Below are 27,677 nucleotides of genomic sequence, written 5' to 3' on the forward strand. Positions count from 1 at the left end.
ATGAACATAGATGCAAAAATCCTCAACAAAATACTAGCAAACAGAATCCAACAACACATTAAAAGGATCATACACCATGATCAAGTGGGATTTAACCCAAGGATGCAAGGATTCTTCAATATACGCAAATCAATCAATGTGATACACCATATTAACAAATTGAAGAACAAAAACCATATGATCATCTCAATAGATGCAGAAAAAGCTTTTGACAAAATTCAACACCAATTTATGATGAAAACTCTCCAGAAAGTAGGGATAGAGGGAACTTACCTCAACATAATAAAGACCATATACAACCACCCCCCCACAAAGGAAATATTCATTAATTAAACTAATGTTTATTGAGTATCAACCATGTGCCGGTACTGCGTACAGTGATAAACGAGGTAGGTGACATCCCTGCTCCAATAGAAGTTATCCTCTCATAGATTTTATTCACAGAGGGCTAAAGTAATTTGTCCAAAGGCACAATACTAGAAAGTGGTAGAGCCAGGATTGGGACCTTGCTCTTTCTGACTCCAAGTCCTACACTTTCAACACTGTACTGAAATAAAGTCAAAACCAAACAAAATCACGTGTGCACTCTCAGGAGAGAGGTAAACAACCAAATGGAACCAGAGCGTAACTTGAACCTTTACCCCAGGCATTGGCTGCTTCTGGGGTGTGATTGGACGTCTGGGTTTTTTTAAGCTGCCCAGGTGATTCTGACGTGCAGCCCAGCGGAGAACCACTGTCCCAGGTGTTGCAGGGAGCTGGTCTCGGATTCCTCAGAGGAAGGAAAGGAGCAAGCCATGCCCCCACCCCCCCAGGCCCCCTGACTCCAGCTTGAACCTGAGCATCCCCACTTTTATCTTGTTTGTATATTGAGCCTCTGCCTCAGATTGCCACTGATGAAAGAGCCCTGTTGCTAACAAAACAAATAAGTTTGAAGCACTTTCTTAAGTGCCTTAGATGTAAAACATCCATGGGGTTTTTGCATCAAGGAAAATTTGCTCAGCATCATTTTAGATGTTCCCTACTGGTACCTTAGTTACTGGCATTCCTATACGCTATTGCTGAAAAGAAAAAAATGCTTGAATTATTAGGAAAATGCCCTAAACCTAGAGTCTATACTAACCTTCACATATTCATTCAGTGCAGATTTATTGAGCATCACCTATGTTCTAGATGATAAGGATGCCACTTTGCAGTTGAGAGACAAGGTCTGAACTTCAGGAAGCATATGTTCTAATGGGGGAGACAAATAGACAAATATATAAATGAGACCGTGTTCAATCATGCACATCTTTCAGTCCAGGGTCCTATCTGCCTGGAGTCCTGCAGAGGAGGACTCAGTATTCCTGCTCGGTCCTCCCAGACCCTGAGAAGCCACTTTCCCTCCTAGTGGGGACCTGGGTGGGGGGCTCAGTGGCTCAGTTCATGGGGGTCAGCTGGCATATGTGGCAGCTGTTACTGCTGTGGACTTTGTCCTCAAAGGCTTACCTTAGATCTGAAGGAGTCTGGAAACCAGCCTACCTATGAGGCGGGCCAGGCATTGGTTTCTGGACATCAGAGGGAGGGTCCTTTGATAATGAGGAGTCTACCCTTAAGATATCTTCACCTCCCCAAGGCTGCCTGGCTTTTAAACAGTTTTGAAGTGGCCAGAAGCTCATTTTCTGAGAGGTGGTCATTTCGATACATCTTGTTGCTTAGGTCCTGCAGGAACTGACATCCAATGCATTGGATGTCTGGAATTCAGCCTGGACAGAAGATTTGCATCTTTGCCTGGATAAATATTCACAAACAATGAGAGCTTAATTGGCATACTAATATTATCATGCAATCCGATTTCAAGGCTAGAGATGGTGTTAATGAAGGAGCGACCACCTATAATCTAACTGGTGGATATGAACGAAAAATGTAAAATAAGCATATCAACTGCTGACATGGAAATGAGAATGTTGAAGGTAGTTCAGACTCCGTGGAAACAATCTGTTCTCTTAAACGTTGTCTTGTCCTTAATATCCTTATGTAGTCTCGGCAAAAAGGGCTCCTATCTCTTACGGATATGATCACAAATTTCAAACGAATAAAGTGAATAGTAATGAGATTTTTTTCTTTAAATGGCTATATGAAAACTTCAAACAGTTCTTCCATAGTCAAATCATTCCGATCAGGAATTTCAGACTCATAACTTTCATTCCACTGCGTTCATCTCCCAGATTAAAAGGCTTTTTTATAAAACAACATTTATTATTTTCTTCTCTTACTGAAAAAGTTATACACACTTCAAAGTTTAAAAAAAATTTTAAAGGCACAAAGAGGTTAAAATCACCCAGCAATTTCTAGCTAGAAATATAAATATGTAAAATTTGGAGTCTTTTCCTCCATTCTTACATATTATATAATATTTTTAGATGAATAACGATTCTGCTAAGAACCTAAACTACCCGCACTTCAGGGCAGAGTTCCATAATTAGTGGCAGGGGACTTCCCTGGTGGCGCAGTGGTTAAGAATCCACCTTCCAATGCAGGGGACATGGGGCCCAGAAGATCCCACATGCCCCTGAGCAACTAAGCCCGTGCGCCACAACTACTGAGCCTGCGCTCTAGAGCCCGCGCCAGAACTACTGAGCCCGCGAGTCACAGCTACTGAAGCCCGCGCGCCTAAAGCCCGTGCTCCACAACAAAAGAAGCCACTGCAATGAGAAGCCCGCTCACCACAACGAAGAGCAGCCCCCACTCGCCACAACTAGAGAAAGCCCGCACACAGCAACAAAGACCCAACGCAGCCAAAAATACATATATAAATAAATTTATTAAAAAAAAATTAGTGGCAGGGGTGAAGATAGAAGTTGCTCTCTGGCTACGGAATTGGCAAGATCAGAAATGAATGGCGCTGTAAAAATCCCATGTCTTTCTGTAATGCTTAAAGCTGAGACTTTATTTATAAGGAGATTCTAAATTCCAGTCTGGTCTCACCACGCTGCCTTTGATAGAGGTAGCCTGTTTGTCATGTTAATGAAGAGAAAAATTCCAAGCTCCACAAAGACATTTTTCCCCAACAGCTGAAGGGGATAAAGAGATATTGGCAAGTCAGGGGCGGAAGTGGGGCATACCCTAAAATAACTTCTTTACCTTTGGGGCCAGCTGGCCTAAAGTCAGGACTGAGGCTCTTCCAGCTCAGGTCAGAGCAGCAGCTGCACAGTGAGAGGTGATGCCCAGAGGCAAAGTTGCTGCCCAGCATTTAAGCAGCCTGGACCATTGTCCACACCAGTGCTTCCCAAACGTGAGCTGGCAGCAGAATCCCTCAGAGGGCTTTAAATAACACATTGCTGAGCCCTGTCCCAAAGTTTCTGATTCAGAAGACCTGGGGTGGGGCCTGAGAATCTGCATTTCTAACAAGTCACCAGGTGATGCCAACACCTGGGGTCCCAGGACCACACTTTGACAACCACTGGTCTATGCTGACATGTGCTATTGAACACAGTTTCAGAGCTCAGGCTTGCAAGGCAGACAGATCTGATTTTCATTCCTGGCTCCATCACCTATAACTGTGTGAGCTTGGGTGAATAATTTAATTAATCTGAGGCTTTGTTTCCTCACAACTAGAAAGAGACAATAAGATTGTTCCAAGAAATGGATCATGCAATGTAAGCGTTAAGCAGATTACCCAGCTCACAGTAAACACTCAATACGTTATTTCGTATTCTTTCTATTAAGTTTCACCTCAACACCCTTCTGGAATCTTTTTGCATTTGCTGGTACTGATGCCCCAGCCCTCTAAAATGCTGGCTCACTCTCTTCCCTTTCCAACCCACCCTGTGGTAAGGAAACTCCATCTTCCTGCCCCCACAGGTCCTCCCAATCCAGCTAGCAAGTGCCTCCGACCAGGCTAGTTCTCTGCTGCCACCTTGTGGCCTGCACTCACGTAACACCTTGCAGGTTAATCTGTCAAGGTGGGGCTTCTGGAGCGGCAACCCCAAAACGGAGCGTAAGCAAAGGAGCCAGAGGTGATGCCCACTCGGGCTGCTGGTGGGTAGGAGACCGTGGAGAAGTCTTCCCAACCAGATCAATCTGCAGGGCAATTCAGATCCCGAAGATTGCAAAAAGACACAGGTGCTCAGATCAGGACCAGGAGACCAGGAGAGCTACCGGGCAGCTGATGCTCAGGCAGGAGTCTGGAGGCTTCCACTGACCTCACACTGGGCCTGGCCAGTGAACTTCAGAGGAGGACCTCAGTTGTGGTCGTTCCTGAGGACTCCTAGGACCTCCGGGCTTATCTCTTTTGATTCCTCCTGCTACTGCTGCCAAAGACGTGTCAGGGACAAGGCTACTCTAGGGACCCCAACAGTCCCATGCTGGAACCCATTTTTTTTTTTTTTTTGGTTGTGACACAAGGCATGCAGAATCTCAGTTCCCCCGACCAGGGATTGAACCCATGCACCTTGCAGTGGAAGCGCAGAGTCTTAACCACTGGACCTCCAGGGACATCCCCTGGAACCCACTTCTGATGGACTGCTCATCATACCAGGTCTCTGGAACACACCCAGTGCTTTAGCAGGGAAAGGAGCAGGACACAGACGCAACTGGGGAGCAAAATGAATCCCCAAGGGGCTCTTGCTGTCTTGTTTTTCATTCCCGCTGCAAGCAGTTCACTGAGGTGTCACAGCTCAATGGGGGAGCAAATGCAAATTACTTTATTTTTAAACTACTTTATCCCTCCCTGCTGGAAAGCAGAGCTCTTAATGACAGTTTTGAACAGAACTCATACTTTTGGGGACACTTCTGGTTATTAAAACTTACTTGGCTCAGTTTTAAACTCTTCTCATATTCCATCTTTCCACTAGGTACAGGGACCCTGACTCCTGGAGAAGAGGAAGTAGAGGAGGGTCTGGTCTAGCTTGGGGTGCCTCCTTCCCCTTCACTCTGCAGGGTGCAGGAGGAGGGTGAGGTCACTGTCCAATGTCCCTCCACTCAACTGCCATTCTCAGAGCCCTCTCTCCATTAGCTGCTCTCCTGGAAAACACAAACTGGCCCCATGTGGCAGGAAGCCAAGTGCTGGCTCTCCTGTAGGGACCCCACACAGGGGCTCCTTGGAGGGGGCTGTCAAGACTCCCAGAGCACAGTTCCCTGTGGGAGGGGGGGCTCCATCTCCACAGCATCCACCCCCCTGTGACCAGAACTAGGAGTGGACCCAGGGATAGTTTCTGCTGGCGGCCCTGGTCGGTGGTCTAGTGGATACCTTCCATTCAGTTTCTTTTACCCACAGGAAACTCACATCTTTGCCCACTGAACAACATGAATGCAGGTTGTTTCCGTGACTACTCTCATCCCTCAAACACATGGCCGGGACAAATCAGCAAGGAGCATACCTCTAGGAAATGAAACACCAACTGTCCCTTTTTGCAGGCCCCCCAAATCTTCACAGGTGACATTCTTGGAGCCCCCACCTCACCCCACCCCACCCCCAGCTGGAGGGGGTGGGGGAGATACACTTTCTCCTTTCCCCAACAGGGAGAACAGCGAAACACCTCTCCTAAGGGACCTCATGCCCTGAGGCTCCCAACACTGATAACTTTCCCTCCTTGTGTTCTCTCCTCCCAGAGCAATGAACTCCCCACACAGTGGGAGGTGAGGAAAGTCACCAGAGAGATGCCACCTCTCAGGAAGGTGAGGCTGGGAGAGGGGTACACTTTGGGCTTCTCTCTTTAGAATGTGGGTTATTTGGTACCTCTTCATCCTCATTTTGGAGCCTCTAGATACCAATTCTGGGCAATTGACAATTCCCACTCAGCAATTTCTCCTTAGGCAGTTGGGTCCAGCACTCACGCAGGCCCTGAAAGGAGTAAAAGGCAAAGCATTGATTCTTCTCCAGTGGCTGACACTAGTTCTGCTCTGGATGGGCTCGTTTACGACTTGCTTCAGCTCATCATTGCTCCATCTCTGTGTCAGAGTGCATGAGGGGTTAGGTCACCACAGGCACCGCCTCCCCTCTCTTCTAGCAGAAGACAGTAAGACAAGTCAAGGATCAAACAAAGGAGTGGGGCAGGACTTAGCATGGGCAGAGAAATGCAGGGCTTACACTGGCAAATCTGGGGGTTGGGAGATATCTACAAACAACTATTTTCCCCTTGACCGGACATGAGCCCAGAAAAGCTTACTTCTTTAAACTAAGGCTTTTAATAATGCTGCCTTTCATTTTATAAAGTGTGCTACAGTTTGCCAAAGATCTTTTCATTCATTCATTCATACATTCACGAGTTTTTTTGTGTATGGTATAAATCAGTGAGTTTTAACAAATTGATACACATCTCATCATTATCACAAACAAAGTTTTAAACATGTTCATATCCAAACCAAAAGGTTTCTTTGTGTACCTGTGGGGTCAATGTCCATCTCCAACCCCAGCCTCAGACTGTTTTCTGTTACTATAAAGTAGATATTTCATTTCTAGAGTTTATTAATGGAATAATACAGTGTTGACTTTATATCTGGATTCTTTTGCTTAGCATAACCCTGTAGAGACTTATGCATGATGATACATACATCAATAGCTCATTCCTTTTTATTGCTGAGTAGTATTCCTCTGTATAGTTGTGCCACCATTTGTTTATCCATTCACCTAATGATCACCATTGCATTGCTTGCAGTTTATTGTGAATCAAACTATCAATATTCATAAACATGTCTGGTGTATATATGTTTACATTTATCTTGGGAAGCTGCCTAATAGTGGCACTGCAGGTTTATATAATAAGTTATGTTTAACTGTTGTTTGTACCATTGTGCATTCCCACCAGCAATATCTGAGAGTTCCAGTTGCTCCATTTCTTCACCAACAATGAGTGTAGTTAAAATCAGTTGAAGATATATGTTTGGGTCTCTGTCTGAATTCTCTATTCTATTTTACTGGTCTACATTCCATTGATCCACGTAATATTATATCAGTAACACACTGTCCTGAGTACTGTAGCTTTATAGTAAGTCTTTAAATGTGTATTGTGAGACTTCCAGCTTTATTCTTTTTTTTTCAAAAGTATTTTGACAGTTCTAGGTCCTTCACATTTGCATAGAAATCTTAGAGTAATCATTTCAATGTTAAAAAAAAGCTTCCTGGGAATTTGATTGAAATTGTATTGAATCTGTAGACTAATTTGGAGAGAATTGATTCTCACAGAATTGTGTATTCTGATTTATGAGAATAGAATATTTCTTCACTGTTTTAGGTCCTCTTTAAGTTTTCTCAGCAATGTTTTACCATTTTAACTGTTCATGTCATACACATAACTCGTTAAATACATCTCTCAGGTTTTTTTACGTTTTTGAATGTTATTGTAAATTACATTTTATACTTCCATTTGCAATATTCCTTGTTAGTGTAGAGTAATATAATAAATCTTTGTATACTGAGCTTTTATTCTGTGACCTTGATAAACACTTATTTGTTCTAGTAGCTTTTTGGTGGACTTCTTAGGATTTTCTACATATAGGATTATATCCCTGTGAAGAAATAATGTTACTTTTTTATTTTTGAACTGTATGCTTTTAATTTCATTTTCTTGCTGTATTGCATTAGCTAGGACTTCCAGTACAATGTTGAGTGGAAGGAGTGAGAACAGATAATCTTTGTCACGTTCCCTGTCTTAGGGGAAAGCATTGTCTCTCATCATTAGATTTCATATAAGCACTAGGATTTTGGTAGATGTTATTTTCAGTTTGAGGAAGATTTCATTTGTTCCTAGTTGAATGAGTTTTTAATCACTGGATGTTGATTTTTGTTAAATGCCTTTTCTGTCCCTATTGAAGTGATCATGTGGTTTTTCTCTGTACTACTGTTAAGCATGGTGAATTATATTGATTGATCCCTTCTGTAGGAGTTTTTCCACATGTAGATGTATTTCTGATGTATTCGTGGGGAGGAAGGTGATCTCCACATCTTACTCTTCCACCACCTTTAAGCTCTTCTGATTGATCTCTTAATATTAAATCAACCTTGCATTTCTTAAATGAAATCCCTAATTTTTTATGGCATAGTATCCTCTTTTCGCATTGCCAGGTTTGACTTACTAATATTTAATTAAGGATTTTTGCACCTATATTTATGAGGAATAGTGGAATGTAGATTTACTTTCCTGTGATGTCTTCAATACCAAGATAATGCTGGCCTTATAAGATGAATGAGGCAGTGTTCCCTTCTACTAAATTTTCTAGAAGATTTTGTATAAGATTGGTATTATTTCTTCCTTAAACATTTGATAGAATCCACCAATAAATCCAACTGAACTTGTAGTTTTCTGCCTGAGAATGTTTCTAATTCAGTTCATTTCTAATGAATTCAGTTCACTGAACATATTTAGAAATATCTAGTTGTTCAATTTTTTTAACACCTTTATTGGAGTATAATTGCTTTACAATGTTGTGTTTCTGCTGTATAACAGCAGTTATAGTTTCTGCTGTATAACAAAGTGAATCAGCTATATGTATACATATATCCCCATATCCCCTCCCTCTTGTGCCTCCCTCGCTGCCTCCCTATCCCACCCCTCTAGGTGGTCACAAAGCACTGAGCTGATCTCCCTGTGCTATGCAGCTGCTTCCCACTAGCTATCTATTTTACATTTGGTAGTGTATATATGTCAATGCTACTCTCTCACTTCATCCCAGCTTACCCTTTCCCCCACCCGGTATCCTCAAGTCCATTCTCTTCACCTGCATCTTTATTCCTGTCCTGCCCTTAGGTTCATCATCAGATCCATTTTATTTTTTAGATTCCAAATATATGTATTAGCATACAGTATTTGCTTTTCTCTTTCTGACTTACTTCACTCCGTATGACAGACTCTAGGTCCATCTACTTCACTACAACTAACTCGATTTCGTTTCTTTTTATGGCTGAGTAATATTCCATTGTATATATGTGCCACACCTTCTTTATCCATTCATCTGTTGATGGACACTTAGGTTGCTTCCAAGAGGAAAGTTCCAGAATAAGAGCCCACAGTCAGGAAGAGTGGGTGCAATTTGGCAGCAGTAGGTAGTCAGGAGCATAAGTCCTGAGCGCCTGGACAGAGGTTGAGAGGAAATTTGTAGATCAACAATCGATCAACAGAAGGCAAACTCATTTACTTCATATTTTTTCCTCCTTATACAGATCCAAATACTCCCAGAGGCACTATGGGAAAATCCCTTCTCGATGCCAAAACTTTCTGAGGAAAAAAAGGAAAACCTCCTGAACTAGTTTTAACCATTTTTGTGTTGTTCTAATTTGTCTTAGCAGCAAAGAACCTTTCTTTTGTGAACTCAGGGGCTTCAAAGCCGGCTTTGTTTTCATGCTTGGTATTGATTTGGATTTTCCGGAGGGTATCTTGACATCTCTCCACATCTTCCCTGATTAATCCAGCAAGTCCAACAGGTCCTGCTCCACTGACAGGGAGAGGGAGGTACAGAGAAATTCAGAGCTTCCTCTGAGGTAACAAAACGTCTCCATAGTGGAGCATGAGCTAAGTACCAAGTCAACATCCAGGGCTGTGTGGGTGCTTCCAAACATCCCAGCATCCTAGCTCTGAGAAAGCACTGAGGTCTCTCCAGTGAAAGGGGCCATGGGATTTTCACGTTTTCTGATTCCTGGCTGACATCATCTCTTGGAAGGCAGCCTCTTGGCTCTCTGACCCTGAAAGAGGACTGGACCCGCCATCCAGAATCCTAGTTCCCAGCCTGCCTCACCCACCTCATGGATGGTACTCTGCCATGTCCCCTCTCCTGGCCTCAGTTTCCACACCTGTCAAAGAAGAGGCTGGGAGATTTCTCATGTCCTCCTCAGCTGCCTCTTCTCTTTGACGCAATGTCTGGTTGAATCCTTCCTTTGATATGACGTTGAAGTCTTGACCTCAGTCAGCCGGGGCTGCTAGAACAAAATAGCATGGACTGGGTGGCTTAAAAGACAGACATTTAGTCCAGAACAGGTCTTCAGACATGAAACCCTGGCGTGTCTGAAGGAATAGAGAGGAGAGAGAGGCTTGTCAGATGGTTTCAACAAAAATATCTCGCACACCTGATAAATAGTTATCAGACAAAAGGGATAAACTTATTCCACTTAGATGTCTGATATTTTCACAGTTTGGTTCCTGAACATTCAAATCTGACTTCTCAGAGCTGGATTCAGACACTGGCAGCCAGAGCTCAGCAGAACTGTGTGATTTCCAGGTGTTCTGTTTGGCCTGGGGGTAAAGATTATGGGGTGTTAGATGATAAACCCGAGGAAATTTTACTTTGTAGCTTAAACATATTTGTAGCCAGTCTCAGAGACACCAAATCACAGAGAAAAGAAGAAGAAAAATAAGAGAATTCTGTTTTCAGCTGTCTCCCCTTCCTTCACCTAAAAAAAAGCAGCTGTCTGTGCCCTGGGTAAGGGGGACATTTGGCAGGATAGGCTAAACTTGCTTACCCAAGATATGACCCCATCCCTTAGCCTTCACAACACATACTGAGAGGAAAGGGAACTTAGAGCTTGTCTTGGCTGCCTCTCCCAATCCCTGCCCTCTTGGGCCTCAGGTACATTTACCCTGGGGCCTCAACAGAGTGGAAATGGAGAAAACAAGCAGAGAGGGGCAGGGAGGCACCATGGCCTTGGAGAGGATAAAACCATGAATCCTTGGTTAGTGACCTGGGTTTTCAGATCATCTGGAGCCAGGCATTCAACCTCAGGTTTCTCATTCATCAGATAGGGACAAAAATACCATCTCACAAGATTAGAGTGTTTTCCTTCCCTTCCTCTCACCCCAAGAGTGCCTGGCATAGACAAATAATTTAAGAAATACTTACTGAAAAAACTTCATATTTTGTCCAGAGACAGTGCTGAGTTTCCAGGTAAAATCTCACTTATTCTCCCCTAATGGATCTTTCTCTAAAGCTGAAAGATGAATCCAGAGTACATCATTTGGAATGTTACCTTGATGTCCAGCTCCTGGCTTATTCTTTCATCTTTTTTAGTTCTGGGACCTCCCAGCTGAACGCTCTGTTTTCCCAAAGCAGGAGAGAGATGAATAGACCCACAGCTGCAACAGAGAGGGCAGCTGCTGCTTAATTGAGAGACTGGCCTCCTTCCCATCTGGGACCCCATAGCCTTCATCGTTAGGGTTTGAGATAGAAGTTTTCCAGGTACTGTAAACCTACCACACCTCAGAACTCTCAATCACACAATTAACTTGGGATCTCAAGGGGCAGCTTTTAGCTAAGGAGAAAAAAAATGGAGAGAAATCCCACCTTCTTCCCCTCCCTCCCCAAAGTCTCAGGAATCAGCAACTTTTGCCTGTTTCCCTTTGATTATAATTGATTTTAGGTCACCATTTAGCAGAGACAACAGAACACCACACACAAACCTTGAACTATCCTAAGCCCTTCATCTGGAGCTGGAAATGAATTTTATTTCATTCTCTCACACTGCAGCCTGCAGGTAGAAGCAAGGGCTCCACTTCATGAAAGAGTAGGAAAGTCAGGGTGATTCTTCAGAAAGCCCTGTGGTGGAAGAGCCTAGCAGGATGCAGGGCTCCATTCCATAACACACCCGCGGAAGAAGATAACTCTGGTTCTCTGGTCACATCATGAAGCTTCCAGTCTTCTTCTGTGATGACACAATTGCTGGTAACAGAAAAGCAGTGGTTCTATTAATTTGCTTTCATTTCAACTCGCCTGCTTTCCTAAGTCAATAACACCTTAAACAATTCTCCTCTTTACCTGAAAAACTCCTATTGCCATTTCCCTGCACTTCCCTGACTCTTCCCTGACTCTGTGTTTCCCCTAAGCTCCAGAACCCAGAACGGAGCACTGCCCAATAGAAATATAATGCTAGCCACACCTGTAACTTCAAATATTCTAGTTACTGCATTTAAAAAGTAAAAAGAATCAAGTGAACCTAATTTTACTAGTACATTTTATTCAACCCTATATATCTAAAATAGTATCAATTCAACGTAGAATCAATATTTTTAAAATATTAATGAGATATTTTCATACTATTTTTTCATTCTATATCTTCAGAACACAGTGTATCTTCTACACTTGGAGCACATCTCGATTCAGATTGGCCACATGTCAAGCACTCAGTAGCCACCTGTGGCTGATGGATGCTGAACTGGACAGTGCAGCTTAATATAACAGCTCACACATTGCAGTCTAATTCTGTGTTGACATGTTCATCTGCCCTGTTAGCATTCTGGTCCTTAGGAACAGGACCATTAACAGTGACTGACTCATAGCAGCTGAATAATAACTCCTCGTGGCATGATGGACTGTATTAATAAATCAATGTCACCACTGACCACTGGTAAAAACAACTCTGCTGAAGAAGGGGAGGGAAAGGGGATGTGTTTGGAGTTCAGTATTTTGAATTAAAAGCTGCTATGAGATTCTTGGATTATGATGCTCAGAAATAAGTTAAAGATAGAGATTGAAGCTCAGGAAGAGAAAAGGATGAAAAATAAAGGCTATGGAGGCATGGTTTGGGAAGGTTTTCCTTACCGCAGAAAGCAGAAACACACCCACCCATTTCACATGAAAATGCTGTGGACTATTTCTAAGAAAAATCACAATGGCATTGTAAAAAAAAAAAAAGGGGGGGGGATCCCAGTGAGCAAATGCACTGACTACTTCTCTCCTGTGTTATTTACTTGGAGTGAATCCTGGACAAGATGGGAATGTAGGCGGGATCCATATGCAAAGTCCGATGCAGCAGGATTCTCCCCCTCTGCTAAGTCCTCTCTCTTCCTCTCACCCCACTCCTCCAAATGATCAATACTTTCAAACAGAAAAAGAAGACTCTTGGCAAACGCCCTCATATTAGAGCAGTTCTTCTCAAACTCTTTTTTTTAGAACAGTGTCTATACATCACCCGGGATCTTGTTAAAATGTGGGTTCTGACTCAGGAAGTCTGAGGCGGAGCCTGAGATTCTACTTTTCTAATGTGTTCCAGGGGATGCTAATGCTGCTGGCCCATGGACCACACTTTGAGTAGCCAGGCATTAGGGGTTAGAGACTTTACCCAGACTTGGATTTTGATTTCTATAAGAGAATCCCAGAAAGAAAGCACTTTAGCGCACAGGAATAAACAAAATTTCAGGGATCAGATGGGACAACAACAACAAAAACTCCCCTGAATCCTGCAAAGAACCTCACAAAATCTGCTCTCCTTACAGGTAAGGTCATCTAATTAGCAGGTGGTGCTTGTGATATAGTACAAATCATTCTGGAATTGAGGCTGAATTTTAATCTCATCTGTTACACTTACTAATGTGATTCTGTGATTTTCCCTTCACTTCGATGAACCTAAGTTTCCTTATCTGTAAGATAGATATAATATCACATAGCTCACAGGGGTTCTTTGAATTCAAATAAAATAACATATATGACATTTTCTGACATATGCTAGAGGCTCAACAAATGCTTATTGAATCTCAACCAAAATGTTTTCTAGTTACCTGTGTGAGAGTAGCACTGGAATAAACCTGGAAGGATGAGAAAAGAATTTTCCAAATGAGATATGTCTGCTTTTAGGTTGATTAAGGCTCAGTAGTTAGGATATTTATCTTCAACTAAATGCATCCCCCTGTATAAAAGCAATGCAAATACATTCCAAGCAAATGTCTTCAGGGAAAGGGCATAATTTCATCTTTATCTATTTTTATATTTCTTTACAGTTGCCATGAGAACATTTTAATAACCTCCATGGAGTTGAAAGTGATGCAGGTAATTGCCATAAGTAATTTAAGGGCTATTAAAGCTAACAAACCTCTCCTGTGAAATACCTTGTTAAGCAGTGATCAGCAGAAAACATGTAAAAATTGTGTGCAGTGTAAATTCAAGCTCTTTCTCCAGTTAAGCGGAAGTGAAAATGTAATTGCATTACACATAAAAGGGATATTAAAGCTCTTCCTGCTCCAGCCTTGAGTTGGCTTAGGCTGAAGACACCCTGGTATTCTAATGAGATCCACTTCCTTCAGAAGAGGGAGCCTCATCTATAGTGTCATTTCCCATTACCTGAACTGAGCTAATTTTCCATGCACACTTCTTAAGATTATAAATCTGAGCATTTCTTGGTGCAGAGCCCACAGGGATCTGGTTTCAGCCTTGGCTTCCAGCCTTGTGACCTTGAACAATTCTTTTTACCTCCACAGTCATGAACTACAGAAAATATGAAATAAAAAGATTTTATGGTGTGCCCTCAAAGATATCGTTGAGCTCTAAAATTCTTTGACCCTAAACAATTTGTATACTCAGATGCCCCTTTTCTGCCTATTTTAACTATCAAAAACATAACCATGAGTCCAAAGTAAGGAGAAAGGAGGAAAGAAAGAAAGAAAGAAAGAAAGAAAGAAAGAAAGAAAGAAAGAAAGAAAGAAAGAAAGAAAGAAAGAAAGGAAGGAAGGAAGGAAGGAAGGAAGGAAGGAAGGAAGGAAGGAAGGAAAGAAGGAAGGAAGGGGAAGGAAGGAAAGAAAGAGAAAGAGAGAAAGAAAGAAAAAGAAAAGATCCATAAGTTGATGTTACAAAGTTTACACATTTTATACCTTCCAGAACCGTGTAGGCCACACTCAGAATCAATTTATTCTTCCTTCATATACTGGCCTAGCACTTGATTGCCCTATTTACTAGGCTCACAACACATTAAAAGGGACACAGGCAAGAACACTGACAATAATCATAATCGTAAGCAGCTTTTGGCAGGAAAGAGCTTTCTACAGGAGGTCCCTTTTGTCTTCTCACTAACCTTAAGCCAGGCATCCCCATGTTCTACTCATCTCTGGCCATAGCACAACTTTCAAATCTTTTGATCACATTATATCTTGCCTAATCTTTTGTCTCTTTCTGTAGATCAAAGAAGTAGAAATAAGTAATTAACAGATGACCAGATCTCTTCCCTTGCTTCCCCTTCATTAATCTTGCAACCGAACTGCGTGAACAAGATAGCATCTAAAGACAAATCACAAGAAGTGGACAAGTCTGCACAGAAGCCTGCACACAGTGGGGGATGGCGATGACTGTGACCCCCTATCTCAATGATTAACTGAGATTACTTCCCTTTTTCCCTTTAAAAACTTTCATGACTGAGCAAAATCTTTGAAGGTGGTTTTGGGGAGACGCTGAGTCCACCATCTCCCCAGATTGCCAGCATTCTGATTAAAAGCAACCTTGCTTCCTACCAACATTTGCGAGTATTGATTTTTGAGCAGTGAACAGCTGGACCTGATTTGGTAACATAATAATTGAAAGGCCAAAGAAGAAAACAGAAAACTTTAAGAGGGCAGGACGTTTTCTGGCTCATTCTATATACCTAGTGTCAAGTACATAGTATATGCACAATAATGATGAATGAATGAATGAATGAATGAATGAATGCAATACTTACAAAAAGCAGATACAATTTTTTTAAGAACAGTGGTCAGGGAACACTTAGTACAGGTACAAACAACCATACACACCTGAAGAGCCTCCTAAAGACTGTTTCACACACTGCAATTTATATCATTTTGTGTATAAGGAAAATTAAACTGTGCTCCATAAGATCTCATTAAGATGGCCAATGATTACTTCTGGTTAAATGTGGTTAAGTGAGCACATGTATTTATCTCTGCTGCCTCCTAGTATCCTACTTAAAATGAGAGTAAAGTGATGTGCATGTCTGTGATCTCCAGGAGGAAAGAGGGGAAATGATCCACAGTGGAAAAGAGATGTCAGCCAATATTTTCAGGTAGAAAGCATCAAATGAAATGATCAGAGCTGATAAAGCAGAACAGTGAGGGCCTGCAGAAGGGAACCAAGAAGCCAGCCAGATCAGGCCTAAGATCCCCAGAAAGACTCAGAAGTGAGAGGCACTAGAACAAGGGGGGGAAAGGAGCTGAGTTGCAAACAGGATGATTCCTTTAAATTCTGTTAAGAAAGTGGTTAAATTCTCAGGTTCCTTCTCCCACCTTGGCAGGAAACTAGAGGCTTAGGATCAAAGCAGGTGGTAGGGAGAGGCACACGTCAAAAAACAGGGGTGTGAATGAAAGTACATACAGATGAGTGAGGCCCAGTTGCCTTCATCTTTCTGGACTCTAAGAACACTGGCTGCTTGGGGCTACCCCCCTCCTACCACCACACACCCAGGCAGGAAACTGTAGGATTCTTATCTGGAAAAACGGAATACACCCAGAGAAAAGAGCTCTAAATACTGACACTCAGTATTTACAGATATTAAGTGATACTGACACTCAGAAACTATACTCTCATACAGGATTTTCCCATGAACAGCTGGATCCCAAGCCACATCATATTTGACAAGCCTTGCCTCTCCCTCAAAAAAAGCAACCAATTTGCTCCAATATAATATTCTCAAGTATAAACAGACAAAGAGCACTGGAAGTAAGCCCCCAATAGGAATAACCAAAACCAAGCTAACAAAAGAAACTCAGTGGAAATCAAGAGAGTGAAGGGAGAAGAAAACATTGAATATATATAACTGGTATCCTTAGAGGTAAGAAAAAATATTTATCCATGGCAAAAGAACGTGATGCCCTATTTTTAACAAACCGAAAGAAATTAGAACTCTTAAAATTTGAAAATATAAAATTTTAATTAAAAGATTCAATAGAAAAAAAATATGTAATGGAAAGTTTAGAATGTAAAGTCAATAGATGTTCCAGATCAAGATGGCAGAGTAAGAAGATCCTGAGCTCACCTCTTCCCACAGACACCCCCAAACACAACTACATATAGAACTACTATCTCTGAGAAGAACCTGAAGACTAGCAGAACAGATTTTCTGCAACTAAGGATATAAAGAAAAGACCACATCAGACACATGGAAAGGAGAGGCAGAGATGGGGTCTAGTCAGAACCCACACCCCCAGTGCAGTGACCCAAAAGCAGGAGGGACATCACAACTGCAGAGGTTCCCCCTGAGGAGCAAGGGTTACAAGCCCCACATTGGGCTCCCCAGCCTGGAGGCCTTGCACTGGGAAGACAAGCTGCCATAACATCAGGCTTGAAAACCAGCAGAACTTGCAACCAGAAGAGCCAGAGGGCTGTGGGAAACCAAGATTCTGCTCTTAAAAGGTTCACACACAAATTCACTTGCTCCCAGAACAGAGGCAGCAGCTTGAAAAGCACCTGGGTCATATGAGAAGATTTATTGACTAATTTTAGTGTGTGTGTCAGAAGGGCAAGGATCTGGTAGAACTTTCTCTGGGAACAGAAGCACTGGAGGGTGCCTTTTAAAAAATTCTTCTACCACCTAGCTGGTCCAGCACTGACAGGCACAATTTCTGTCACTGTGCATAAACCTAGCTATCACCATGTACCCTGCCCCAGCAGTCCCCTGAGGACCCACCCCACTCAATGTGCCCACCCTGGCCAGCCCCTCCAAAGCAGCTCCCGTCTCACCCCACCTGTGGAGAAGCTTCAGCCAGCACTGGCACCCCTCTAAATTAGCAGCTCCCACTGTGCCCCACCTGATGGGCAGTCAAAATCAGCACAAGCCCTCCTCCAAAGCAGCTCCCACTCTGAGGGGCAGAGTTGGGCAGTCTCTCCTACCAGCATGCCTGGAATGGTCACAGCCAGGCCCTGAAGACAGCCAGGCCAGGGACCAGCATCATCAACCAGGGTACCCACAAAAGTCATGGCTGGGTCTCTCAGCCAGCTGGCCTGGGGCACAACCCCACTCACCAGTGTGCCTACAGCAATCACGGCCCAACCACAACAGGAGGGCACACACAGACCACAGAGAAAATACCAGGAGCACCTGGGTCTCATGACCAGGGTGGGATTGTACAACTGGGCCCCACAGAACACTTTCTACATAAGGCCACTCTTTCAAGACTGGGAGACATAGCTGATATACCTAATACACAGAAACAAAAACATGGGAGTTAAGCAAAATGAAGAAACAAAAGAATAACTTTTAAGGGAAAGAACAAGACCAAAACCTCAGAAAAAGAAATAAACAAAATGCAGGTAAACAGTTTACCAAATGAAGAGTTTAAAGTAATAGTCATAAAGATGCTCATCAAACTGGAGAGAAGAATGGATAAACTCAGTGAGAACTTCAACAAAGAGATAGAAAAAGTAAAAAAGAAACAATCAGAACTGAAGAATACCATAACCAAGACAAAAATACACCAGAGGGGAATCAAGAGCAGATTAGAGGGTGTAGAAGAATGGATCAGTGATCTGAAAGACAGGGTAGATTCTCATAAGGAGAAGACAGAGAGAGAAAGGGACAGAAAATCTATCTGAAAAAATAATGGCTGAAAACTTTCCCAACCTGACAAAGGAAACAGACGTCCAAGTCCAGGAAGCACAAAGAGTCCCAAACAAGATGAACCCAGAGACTCACATCAAGACACATTATGATTAAAATGTCAAAAGTTATAATCTTAAGAGCAGAAAGAGAAAAACAACTAGTTACACACAAGGAAACTCCCATAAGATTATTAGCTGATTATTTCAGCAAAAACTTTACAGGTCAGAAGGGACAGGCACAAAATACTCAAAGTGCTGAAAGAAAAAAAAACAAAAATACTCTACTCATCAAGGTAATCATTTAGAATTGAAGAAGAGATAAAGAGTTTCCCAGACAATGAAAAGCTAAAGGTGTTCATCACAAGTAAACCATTTTACAAGAAAAAAAAAATCTCTGGTAAAAGCAAACTTATAGTAAAGGTAGTTGATCAACAACATATAAAGCTAGTATGAAGGTTAAAAGACAAAAATAGTAAAAATCATCTGTATCTCAAATAATTAGTTAAATGATACACAAAATTAAAAATGTAAAATATAACATCAAAAACAAAACATGGAGAGGGAGGAATAAAAATGTTGTGCTTTTAGAATGCACTCAAACTTAAGTGACCATCAACTTATAATAGACTACTATATGCATAGGTTGTTATATATGAACTTCATGGTAACCACAAATCAAAAACATATAACAGATACACAAAAATTAAAGAGAAAAAATATAAACATAACACTAAAGAAAGTCATCAAATCACAGTGGAAGAGAACAAGAGAAGAAGAAAAGAACAGAGAAGAAATACAAAAACAACCAGAAAACAATAACAAAATGGCAATTACATACCTGTCAATAATTACTTTAAATGTAAAAGAAGTAAGTGCTCCAATCAAAAGACATAGGGTGACCGAATGGATTAAAAAAAAAAAAAGACCCATATATATTCTGCCTACAAGAAACTAAGATCTAAAGACACACACAGACTGAAAGTGAAGAGATAGAAAAAGATATTCTGTGCAAATAAAAAATAAAAGGAAACTGGAGTATCAATACTTATCTCAGATAAAATAGACTTTAAAAGAAAGACTGTAACACGAGACAAAGAAGGGCATTACATAATGATAAGGGATCAATCCAACAAGAGGCTATAACACTTGTAAATATCTAAGCACCCAACATAGGTGCACCTAAATATATAAAGCAAATATTAACAGACATAAAAGGAGAAATTGACAGTAATATAAAAATAGTACGGGACATTAACACCCCATTTTACATCAATGGATAGATTATCCAGAGAGGAAAATCAATAAGGAAACTTTGGCCTTAAATAATATTGATACATTAGACCAGATGAATTTAATAGATATATATAGGACATTCTACCCCAGAACAGCAGAATACCAATTGTTTACAAGTGCACATGGAATATTCTCCAGGACAGATCACACATTAAGCCACAAAATGAGTAACAATAAATTTAAGAAGATTAAAGCCATATCAAGCATCTTTTTCAACCACAATTGTATGAAACTAGAAATCAATTACAATAAGAAAACTGGAAAAAAATAAAACATGTGAAGGCTAGACAATATGCTACTAAACAATCAGTGGGTCAATGAAGAAATTGAAGGAAGTCAAAAAATACCTTGGGACAAATTAAATGAAAACACAATTTTCCAAAATCTATGGGATGCAGCAAAGTAGTTCTAAGAGGGAAGTTTATAGTGATACAAGACTACCTCAGGAAGCAAGAAAAATCTCAAGTAAGCAATCTAACCTTACACCTAAAGGAAACTAGAGAAAGAAGAACAAGTGCAAAATTAGTTGAAAGAAGGAAATAATAAAGATCAGAATGGAAATAAATGAGACAGAGACAAAAAACAAAACAGTAGAAAAGATCAATGAAACTAAGAACTGGTTCTTTGAAAATATGCATAAAATTAATAAAGATAGACAAAATAATAAAAACTCAGAAATGAAACAAGAGAAGTTACAACTGACACCACAGAAATAAAAAGTATCATAAGACATTCTATGAACAATTACATGCCAACAAATTGGACAACCTAGAAGAAATGGATAAATTTCTAGAAAAATACAATCTTGCAAGCCTGAATCAGGAAGAAATAGAAAATCTGAACAGACTGATCTCTAGTAATGATATTGAACCAATAATTTTAAAACTCCCAAGAAACAAAAGTCCAGGATGAGACAGCTTCACAGGTGAATTCTACCAGATATTTAATTAAGCATTAATAACAATCCTTCTCAAGCTATTACCAAAAAATGAAGATGATTGAAATCTTCTAAACTTATTCTATGAGGCCAGCATTACCCTGATACCAAAACCAGATAAAGACACTATCAAAAAGATAAATACACTACAAAAAAGCTTAATATTCCTGATGAACATAGATTCAAAAATTCTCAACAAAATATTGGCAAGACAAACTCAACAATACACTGAAGGAATAATATATGATGATCAAGTGGGAGTTATCCCAGGGTTATAAGAATGATTCAATATCTGAAAATCAATCAATGTGATATATCACATTAACAAATTAAAGCATAGAAATGATATAATCTTCTCAAAAGACGCAGAAAAGGCTTTTGATAAAATTCCATACTCATTTATGATAAAAACGCTCAACAAAGTAGGTATAGAGGGAACATACCTCAACATAATAAAGGTGAAATATGGCCATTATAAAGGCCAAATATGACAAACCCACAGTGAACATAATACTCAACAGTGAAAAACAGAAAGTTTTTCTCTCTAAGATCAGGAACAAGACAAGGATGCCACTCTTTCCACTTTTATTCAACACAGTATTGGAAGTCCTAGCCATAGGAATCAGACAAGAAATAGAAATAAAAGGCATCCAAATTGAAAAGGAAGAAGTAAAACTATTTGAAGATGACACGAAACTATATATAGAAAACCCTAAAAATTCCACTAAAAGACTATTAGAACTAATAAATGAATTCAGTAAAGCTGCAGGATACAAAATCAATATACAGAAATCTGTTGTGCTTCTATATACTAATAATGAACTATCAGGCAGAGAAATTTTTAAAATAATCCCATTTACAATTGCATCAAGAAGAATAAAATACCTAGAAATAAATTTTAGCAGAGAGGTGAAAGACCTGTACTCTGAAAACTATAAGACACTGATGAAAAATAGTGAAGACAACACAAATAAATGGAAAGATATACCATGTTCATGGATCGGAAGAATCAATATTGGTAAAATGGCTGTATTATCCAAAGCAATCAACAGATTCAATGCATACCCTATCAGAATACCAATGGAATTTTTCACAGAACTGGAACAAGTAATCCTAAAATTTGAATGGAGCCATGAAAGACTCTGAATAGCCAAAACAGTCTTAAGAAAGAAAAACAAGATAGGGAGTATAATGCCCCCTGATTTCAAGCTATATTACAAAGCCATAGTAGTCAAAATTGGATGGTCTGACGCATGGATCAATGGAATAGAATAGAGAGCCCAAAAATAAATCCACATTCATATGGCCAATTAATTTATGACAAAGAAACCAAGAATACACAGTGCAGAAAAGACATTTTCCTCAATTAATAGTGTTGGGAATAAATGCAAAAGAATGAAACGGGACCTTTTTTTATACCATATACAAAAATCAACTCAAACTTAAATGTAAGACCCAAAACCATAAAACTCTTAGAAGAAAACATAGACAGTATGTTCTTTGTCATTTGTCTTAGCAATATATTTTTGGATCTGTCTCCTCAGGCAAGGGAAACAAAAGCAAAAATAAATAAACTACATCAAACTAAAAAGCTTTGCACAGTGAAGCCATCAACAAAACAAAAAGGCACCTACTGAATGGGAGAAGATATTTGCAAGTAATGTATCTGATAAGTTAATATTCAAAATACATAAAGAACACACACAACTCAACATCAAAAAAAATCTGATTTAAAAATGTGCAGAGGACCCAAATAGACAGTTTTCCAAAGAAGACATAAAAGTAGCCAACAGGTACACAAAAATGTGCTCAACATCAGTAATCATCAGGGAAATGCAAATCAAAACCACAATGAGATATCATCTCACACCTGTTAGAATGACTATTATCAAAAACACAACAAATGACAAAGGTTGGTGAGAATGTAGAGAGAAAGGAAATCTTATGGACTGTTAGTAGGAATGTAAATTGGTGCAGACACTATGGAAAACAGTATGGGGTTTCCTTCAAAAATTAAAAATAGAACTACCATATGATCCAGCAATTGAACTTCTGGTTACTTACCTGAAGGAAACAAAAACACTAACTTTAAAAGTTATACTCATCCCATGTTCATGTTCATGTTCATTACAGCATTATTTACAGTAGCCAAGACATGGAAACAACCTAAGTGTCCATCAATGGATGAATGGATGAAGAAGATGTGAGATATATATGTTAGCCATAAAAAAGAATGAAATCTTGCCATTTGTGACAATAAGGATGGTCCTAGAAGGTATACTAATTGAAATGTCAGACAGAAAAAAAAAACAAAAACAAATACCATATGATTTCACTGTGGAATCTAAAACAAACAAACAAAACAAAACAGAAAGAGACTCATAGGGTCTCTTGCCAGAGGGGAGGGGGACAAGGGTTGGGCAAAATAGGTGAAGGTGATTAAGAGTCACAAATTTCTAGTTATAAAATAAATAAGTCATGGGATATAATGTACAACATAGGGAATATAGTCAATAATAGTGTAATAACTTTGTAATAACTGGATAGCTGTTTACCAGACTTATTGTCATGATCAATTCATAATGTATATAAATGTCAATCACTATGTTGTACCCCTGAAACTAATATAATATTGCATGTCAACTATGCATCAATAAAAAAGAAAAAGGCAATAAAAAATAAGGGAATAGTCTCAAGAGAGTCTCTCAGAAAGCAGAACAAAAAGGCAACCATAGGAGAGAAAAGGAAATTTGAGTATCAATCACTAACCACTGTGTAATAGAGTTCCAGGAAAAGAGAACAGAGTAAAATGAAGATGAAATTATACAAAATATTCTCAGATATGAGAGATGCAAGTATTCAGATTAAAAGAGGCTGCTGAATGTATAGCACAATGAATAAAGAGATCACCACATCAAGTTACACTGCTGTGAAATGTCAAAGCATTGGGGATAAAGAGAGGATACTATAATGTTCAATCATTAATAACTAGTTTACATACAAATGATTGGAAATATGAATGTCATCTGACTTCTCAACAACACAGTCAAAGCTATAAGTCAATCGAACAACTTCAAATTTTGAATGAATATCTGCATCCCAGAATTCTACATTCGGTCAAATTATCAATTAAGTGTGAAGAGAGAATAATACGTTTGATGCTGTCAGGTTCTGAAAAAAATATTTCTCATGCATGCTCTTTTAAGAAGCTATTGAAGGATGTGCTCTCCTGAAATTGGGGTATATATTAAGGATGAAAAGAAGGTGGGATTTAGGAAATAAGAGGTACATTTTGGGAAAGAGGCAAAGGAAAGGGGCAGGAGCACATCTGTACAGTACAGCAAGCCTAGGGCACAACCTGGCCAGACAGACCAAGAGGATAGAGGACCCCAGAGTAACATCTCCAAGAACAAAGAAAAGCTGATGATTTGGGCTGGGCAGGAAATAATAGCTATTGGTTTTAAGAGTGAAAACAATTAGTGATAGGACACTATTTGTCTATTAGTGATAGACAAATAAGCAAGTGGGGAAAAAATGAGGTAATGACTAACTCCGAGAAGGAAAATATTTTGAACAAAAAAAGGAAATGTAATCACAAAATACTAAACAGAAAATTGGGCAAACAATTTACATTGTTTTATCTAAAAATTTTGATATACTTAGAAAACAGGGAGGAAAGCAAGGATGTTGGATTATATAGGATGTGAAATCCTCACCTAATAAGAAGTCGATAAAAAGTGAAAAATGGTAAAATTTAATAAATCAAAAACCAGCATTCAACTCAAAAGGGATTAGGGAAGAGTAGAGCTGGGGACTTCTGGGTTTGTTTTGCTTTTTGTATGTGTTTTTTTTTTTCCTTAAAAGCCTTCTAATTCTGTTTGATTTTGGTAAAAATTTTAAGTGACTTTAAAAATGAAATCAGATTGTCATAAGTAACCTGACCCAAGACAGTGGTTATGCTGGAAATTTTTCCCTAAAGTGAGGAGCACGCTAGAATCAAGTTAGATTGAACATAGCATGAGGGCTAAGGAAAATTGACGAGGCCAGCAAATCCAAGATGACCTGAGGCATCACCAAAGTCCAAGGGATCATGCCCAAAGGGGTGGAGCAAGAAGCCCTGAAAATACTCTGGGGTCTGTGCTTGACATCAGGTGAGCACCCACATTTTTAATTAAGATGCTTAAAAACATGAAGGCTGAAGGGCTCTGTCTTAGGAAAAATGGCCATGGAGAATATGGGTTAGGCCTCCAGTTCTGCTACATAATAATCAGCCCTGAACTTCAGTCCCTAATGGATAACTGAGCAGCATGTGCTGACGAAAAAGCTCAATAATGTCTGCTGTCTAGGCATGTGACTGTGTCAGACTGGGTAAGGACAGTTCAGTGATCATGAAGATACTCAGGGGGTTAATTTTTTTTTTTTTTTTAATTTGGCAGTGACTCGCTGCTTGTGGGATCTTAGTTCTCCAACCAGGGATCAAACCCATGGCCCCTGCAGTGGAAGCATGAGTCCTAACCACTGGACTGCCAGGGAATTCCCCTTAGGGGCTTAAGTCTATCCATATTTCAATAAGAACCTGGAGCCCCAAACTCAGATTCCACTTTCCGCAGAGGTAGAAACAACCCATGCACACCCATCCCCGTGATTTCATTGTCCCCAAGCCTGGGCAGGGTCAGTTCTGCAGATGGCAGACAACACTGGGGACAAAAAAAATAGGGCTGGCACAGGAAGTGACTGACAGAACAAAAATATCTAACACAAGCCAGAAAGATTCCCTTCAAAATGCTTAAGTTTTATGCTAAGCTTTATTGCTTAAAGCTTCCATTACATGAAATATTCACTTATGTAGAAGAGCTCATTCCCCTGTAATATGAGATTAATGAGGCATCACTGTACATAAAAACTACTGAACTGGCTCAGATCAATAGTCTCTCCTGTCCAATACTCCACCTTTTAGAGGACATAAAAGAATATGAAATTCAGAGACAGAAGCATCTGGATTTAGGGCAGGGAGTCACCACTTTACATTGTGTGACTTTCAGCAAATTGTTTACCCTGCTCCCAGCCTCAGTTTACTCATCTGTAAAATAGTTCTAAAAATACCTCTTTGGTGGTGAGGTGAAAATTCAATGAGATGATATCCTGAAAAGTATCTTTCAGACTGTAACACAGTCTAAATATGCTCATTAATTTAGCTGAATCCTATGTGAACTCTTAATAGCTATGGTCTATCATGGGTTTCTTTTGTGTCCTGAAGATTGTTAACTTCTTCTTAAAAACCTAATTACTGACTTTTCTATGAATATATTTTTAAAATTCCTAATCTGTTCAGAATTTTGGGTCTCTGATATTCTGATGAAATATTAGCACATTCAACTTCAAAAAAGTGATTGGGAAGTTCACAGAAACTTTTTTTTATACCTAGGAAATCACATAACTTAATATTTTCCTACCCCTTCTCACCTGGTACCTGAATCCCTCTAGACCCATCCCATGTTCAATTGTGCTCTTAGTGAAGATCTCCCAGACTGGGATGTTGTGGGTAAGTCTGAAGCTTAACGGGGGCTGGAAGAAAGAATGGACTAAGTTAAAAGATTAGGTTCTAACAGACACTCAGTGAAACATTTTTCAGAAGGCTGCATGAAGCCCAGGCCTTCTCACATACCCTCAGAAGGTGGGTCGCCCCAAAGGACTAAGCTAGTGGGTTTGACAGCTGGCTGAACAGGCTTTTCCATTTGGGGCTCACCACAGGAAGGGGTGTCTGGATATGTGACATAAACAAGGAGGGGACACGGTACGATTTTGGTTAAGAGTCCAATATAAGTTTTCACTTTTTTTATGCCTCTGTTAGGAGACCATGGTAGGAAGGGTGTTGGATAAAGAGCCAGTCCTAAATCTGGCTCTGCTACCAGCCATGAGACTTTGGACACGCTACTTTTCTTCCATGGGTTTCAGTTTGTACAAATAAGGGTTATGAAGTAGATCATGGGTTTTCAAGTATGCTTTGTGGAGTCTTTGTGTTCTCCAGTTACACATTGGTTCATATCTGGAGAGGCAGAAAGAATGTAAGGACATGGAGGCAAAGGTGTGTCTATGTCTCTCCTCCAGATCCCATGTAACAAGAACAGCTTACCCATCATCCTTTATCCATCTTATGTTAAGATTTTTGAAGACAGTGCTCCCTGGCTAAGAAAACAAGCCCTGGATTTTATGTCCCTAATGTCCCTTCCAAACCCTTAATTCCCTGATAAATGAACACTCCATGGCACTGGATACATGAAATTGATGAATTCTGGTCTCAGAGGTATAAATTTGCTAGATGTATCCAAATCAGCACACCCAGGGTAGCAAAGCTGGCTGGAACTATCCCATATATCTTCAAGAATATTAATCTGTACTCAATAAAACATTTATTGTTACATAAACATCATGATGTGTTCATAAAAGTAGGAAAAGACACACTCTGCCTTTGTAGGACTTAACACTATTGAAGAGGGAGACTGAAACACATAGGACAATGACAACTCAACCTGTTTCCCCCCAACTCCCCCCCAAAAAAGTGCATAGTTAAGTGAGGCATTCTAAGGTACAAACTCTAAATGTGTCTGCATGTAGCAGTAGGGGAAAGCACAGGAGGAGATGGGTCCAAGCAGTGAGAAAAGGCTTCATGAAAGAGAAAAGAGTTTTGAGTTAAGCCTTCAAGACAACAACTAAAGCCCAAGGACTAAACACTAAAATACCTTTAAAGGTTTCAAACTGCATAAGCTTAAGTTTAGAAATACGATCAATGTTAACGAATCATGCTGACCTGAAAAATACTTTCTTTTTTTTATAGCAAAACAGTTTCCTTCCCCACCACCACCTACCCCCACCCCTACCCCTGCTTAACTCCCTACTTCCTTTATACTTTATTCCAGAAAGGTTTGAGAAGGGAGCTATGGTAAGGAGACATAAGTTTGTTAGCCCAATAATTCAATAATTCATGGAAGTTGTGCTATAAAAGGTGTAAATATTAGCCAAGGGAAAAGTATATCTAATATATTTTCATACCACAGAATCTAAAAGACCTGATTTGGAGGAAAGATGGTACTGTGATTTCATACAGAACCTTCGCCTACCCCCCAAAACAATATGCAAGTCTTAACCTCACTCACACAAAAAAAATATGAGTAGGGAACTATATTCAACATCT

The sequence above is a fragment of the Physeter macrocephalus genome, chromosome 12, assembly GCF_002837175.3.
Source record: "Physeter macrocephalus isolate SW-GA chromosome 12, ASM283717v5, whole genome shotgun sequence".
Taxonomy (NCBI): domain Eukaryota; kingdom Metazoa; phylum Chordata; class Mammalia; order Artiodactyla; family Physeteridae; genus Physeter; species Physeter macrocephalus.